This window comes from Rutilus rutilus (assembly GCF_951802725.1).
Source record: "Rutilus rutilus genome assembly, chromosome: 22".
Lineage (NCBI taxonomy): Eukaryota > Metazoa > Chordata > Actinopteri > Cypriniformes > Leuciscidae > Rutilus > Rutilus rutilus.
In genome coordinates this window covers 2,388,905-2,393,736 of record NC_140227.1, presented here as the reverse complement: position 1 = coordinate 2,393,736, position 4,832 = coordinate 2,388,905, and positions in this window count along the sequence as shown.

Here is a 4,832-nt window from a genome sequence, read left to right as displayed (position 1 = left end):
TTCTGTAGTGTGTAGTGTAGTGTGTACTGCAGTGTAAGTGCTGACTAATGAGGGTATAGACAGCTGTCTTCTGTAGTGTGTAGTGTAGTGTGCACTGCAGTGTAAGTGCTGACTAATGAGGGTATAGACAGCTGTCTTCTGTAGTGTGTAGTGTAGTGTGTACTGCAGTGTAAGTGCTGACTAATGAGGGTATAGACAGCTGTCTTCTGTAGTGTGTAGTGTAGTGTGCACTGCAGTGTAAGTGCTGACTAATGAGGGTATAGACAGCTGTCTTCTGTAGTGTGTAGTGTAGTGTGCACTGCAGTGTAAGTGCTGACTAATGAGGGTATAGACAGCTGTCTTCTGTAGTGTGTAGTGTAGTGTGCACTGCAGTGTAAGTGCTGACTAATGAGGGTATAGACAGCTGTCTTCTGTAGTGTGTAGTGTAGTGTGCACTGCAGTGTAAGTGCTGACTAATGAGGGTATAGACAGCTGTCTTCTGTAGTGTGTAGTGTAGTGTGCACTGCAGTGTAAGTGCTGACTAATGAGGGTATAGACAGCTGTCTTCTGTAGTGTGTAGTGTAGTGTGCACTGCAGTGTAAGTGCTGACTAATGAGGGTATAGACAGCTGTCTTCTGTAGTGTGTAGTGTATAATGAGGGTATAGACAGCTGTCTTCTGTAGTGTGTAGTGTAGTGTGTACTGCAGTGTAAGTGCTGACTGGTGAGGGTATAGACAGCTGTCTTCTGTAGTGTGTAGTGTAGTGTGCACTGCAGTGTAAGTGCTGACTGGTGAGGGTATAGACAGCTGTCTTTTGTAGTGTGTAGTGTAGTGTGCACTGCAGTGTAAGTGCTGACTAATGAGGGTATAGACAGCTGTCTTCTGTAGTGTGTAGTGTAGTGTGCACTGCAGTGTAAGTGCTGACTAATGAGGGTATAGACAGCTGTCTTCTGTAGTGTGTAGTGTAGTGTGCACTGCAGTGTAAGTGCTGACTAATGAGGGTATAGACAGCTGTCTTCTGTAGTGTGTAGTGTAGTGTGCACTGCAGTGTAAGTGCTGACTAATGAGGGTATAGACAGCTGTCTTCTGTAGTGTGTAGTGTAGTGTGCACTGCAGTGTAAGTGCTGACTAATGAGGGTATAGACAGCTGTCTTCTGTAGTGTGTAGTGTAGTGTGTACTGCAGTGTAAGTGCTGACTAATGAGGGTATAGACAGCTGTCTTCTGTAGAGTGTAGTGTAGTGTGCACTGCAGTGTAAGTGCTGACTAATGAGGGTATAGACAGCTGTCTTCTGTAGTGTGTAGTGTAGTGTGTACTGCAGTGTAAGTGCTGACTAATGAGGGTATAGACAGCTGTCTGCTGTAGTGTGTAGTGTAGTGCGCACTGCAGTGTAAGTGCTGACTGGTGAGGGTATAGACAGCTGTCTTCTGTAGTGTGTAGTGTAGTGTGCACTGCAGTGTAAGTGCTGACTAATGAGGGTATAGACAGCTGTCTTCTGTAGTGTGTAGTGTAGTGTGTACTGCAGTGTAAGTGCTGACTAATGAGGGTATAGACAGCTGTCTTCTGTAGTGTGTAGTGTAGTGCGCACTGCAGTGTAAGTGCTGACTAATGAGGGTATAGACAGCTGTCTTCTGTAGTGTGTAGTGTAGTGTGCACTGCAGTGTAAGTGCTGACTAATGAGGGTATAGACAGCTGTCTTCTGTAGTGTGTAGTGTAGTGTGCACTGCAGTGTAAGTGCTGACTAATGAGGGTATAGACAGCTGTCTTCTGTAGTCTGTAGTGTAGTGTGCACTGCAGTGTAAGTGCTGACTAATGAGGGTATAGACAGCTGTCTTCTGTAGTGTGTAGTGTAGTGTGCACTGCAGTTTAAGTGCTGACTAATGAGGGTATAGACAGCTGTCTTCTGTAGTGTGTAGTGTAGTGTGCACTGCAGTGTAAGTGCTGACTAATGAGGGTATAGACAGCTGTCTTCTGTAGTGTGTAGTGTAGTGTGTACTGCAGTGTAAGTGCTGACTAATGAGGGTATAGACAGCTGTCTTCTGTAGTGTGTAGTGTAGTGTGTACTGCAGTGTAAGTGCTGACTAATGAGGGTATAGACAGCTGTCTTCTGTAGTGTGTAGTGTAGTGTGTACTGCAGTGTAAGTGCTGACTAATGAGGGTATAGACAGCTGTCTTCTGTAGTGTGTAGTGTAGTGTGCACTGCAGTGTAAGTGCTGACTAATGAGGGTATAGACAGCTGTCTTCTGTAGTGTGTAGTGTAGTGTGCACTGCAGTGTAAGTGCTGACTAATGAGGGTATAGACAGCTGTCTTCTCTGAAACACATGGAGTCTTTAAACACTGTGCACCTGATGTGAGCAAAACATTAAAAAAAATGTAACATCATTTATTAAACATTCATGAAACGCATAGTCATGTTTTGTAAATGATTAGTTAATCATTTACTAATCAATTGTAAATGACTTGTAAGGGAATTGACAAAACATACATAAAATGTTAGTATATCACTTGCTAATCATTTATGCATGTTTTGTAAATGAATAGTTCATCATTAACTAACCACTTATAAATGACTTACAACTGAACGTTATTATAAAGTGTTACCGATTGGGTAGAATTAAAAACACAAAAATGCAACGGGTCCACCAGACCCACGAATTAAGAGCATCAGTTAAATCATTGGTTTGAGAGTCCGAATCTGTGTGTCATGCCTGTGTGTGAACATTTTGGCCAAAGATTTGGAGAAAAATAGTTTTAATTTTGAAAGATATCTCTGCATTATCGCTTTACATATTTGTTTTTGTGGTTGTTTTTCTAACCATGATCAAAATGTAACCATGAGGAAATCTAATCAATCCTACTATTAGCGGAAACGAAGCTGTTTCCACTTGAGGCAAAAAGCTCAGTAGTCATGAGCAAAGTCTCTCACTCTCTGTTCTGGCCGCTGTGCTAATGTTCTCCATCATGATGAAGATGCTCATTTGCTCCAGTTCCTCTCCACGGGTTTCATTTGCTCTCCTGTGAGAGAAATCCTGGGCCAAGGGGTCATGAAGAGAGAGAAATCACAGACACTCTGACTTAAAATTCCTACATGAGTAGAAGAAAGATTTACACTAAAATGAGTCGCATGTGTAGCAGATAACGAACAGAGAATTGAGCCAAAAAGACAATGCTCAAGCTTAAAAACATACATTTACTTTTTAAATATGTTTTTTATATGTATTACATCAGCATTTTCACAAGTGCTCTCAGACTATTGAATCCTACTGTGTGTGTGTGTGTGTGTGTGTGTGTGTGTGTGCAGTGCATTACATTGGAGATTCATATAGGACATTTCTAACATGTTTTGAATTATATACCTCAAATTTCTTCCTGAACACATTGTCCTCTCTCACGCTGCTTATGCAATCTTGCATTTAAACTACAAGGAAAATTACCACCATTACTTTAACTGTTTTTGGGCTGTTTTCTTTTTAGGAAAACTGCTTGAGGGTTAAATCAGATGACTCGTGGTAATTCGCTAAAAATACACAAAAAAATCTCCATCCATCTTTGGCATCTTTACAAATTTAGTTTGAGGCAAGAATTTAAAACAGATTCAGTGCAAAAATGAAACTTTTTTGTCTTATTAACTGATACACTCTGTCCTTTAAATAGGTAAAGTAGCCAAATTACTGACTTAACTACATTATTTAGTAGTGTAACAGTTGCTCAGCTGTTTTTACAGTTTTTCTCAATCGCTTTGGCACATTTTTCGAAACATTCTCTAAACTTTAAGCTCAAATTGTCACAACTTTTTGTTGGAACATCAGCACATGGCACGTCTGCAAAACGTAGTCACCTAGTTAAGCGCATTTTCGCACAAATTCATCTAAAAGCGGCAAATTTGGCACAGATGTAGCTCAGGTCATACTGAAATGATTTAGCTAGGGCGCCGGAGCCAGCGACCCTCGGGGCCAATATGGTGGCCAAATCCAATATGGCCGCTGCCCGAAAAGGTTTCCGGCTATAACTTTTGAACCACATGAGTTACAAATACAAACTTGATATCTTTTTCAGCTTAATTGATCATGGGAAACACATAGGATTGTTAATATTTATGGCCCGGTGCATTGGACCCCTTAATCCTCCAATTCCAATATGGCCACTGTCCAAAAAAGCAGTTTTGACTGTAGTAAAGGGCCTTACACCACATTGTTCGCGCAAATTCATCTACAAGCACCAAACTTGGCACAGATGTAGCTGAAGGCATACTGAAATGATTTAGCCAGGTTGCCCGAGCCAGTGGTCCCTGAGACCAAGATGGCGGCTAAATCCAATATGGCCACCGCCTGAAAGGGATTCGGCTATAGCTTTTGAGCCAGATGAGATACAAATACAAACTTGATTTTACCCTTTTTGACCATGGGAAACCCATAGGAATACTTACATTTATGATTGGGTATATCAAGACCCTCCAAATTCCCTAAATTCAATATGGCTGCTGTCCGAAAAAAGGGTTTTGGCTACAAATTTTGAACCAAATGCAGTAACAAATGAGGATGTGATGTCTATGTTATGTTTATTGACCACAGGAAGTCCATTGACATATTTGCCAATATTCTTTTCAAGACTGTGGTTGAAAATCCTTTTTTTTACCACAACTTTGAAGGTTATTCTCAATGTTGATTCATTTCCTTATAAAAGTCAAATGCTTTCAGTGTACCACAGGTGAATACATTTCAAAGTGTAATCATGTAAGAAAGAATAATGCACAATTATTATTGCAAGGCAATATTTATATTATATCAAATTGTTACAAGAATAATATAGTCAATTTGTCCAAAACTTAGCACAACAAAAAAAAACAGCAATAAC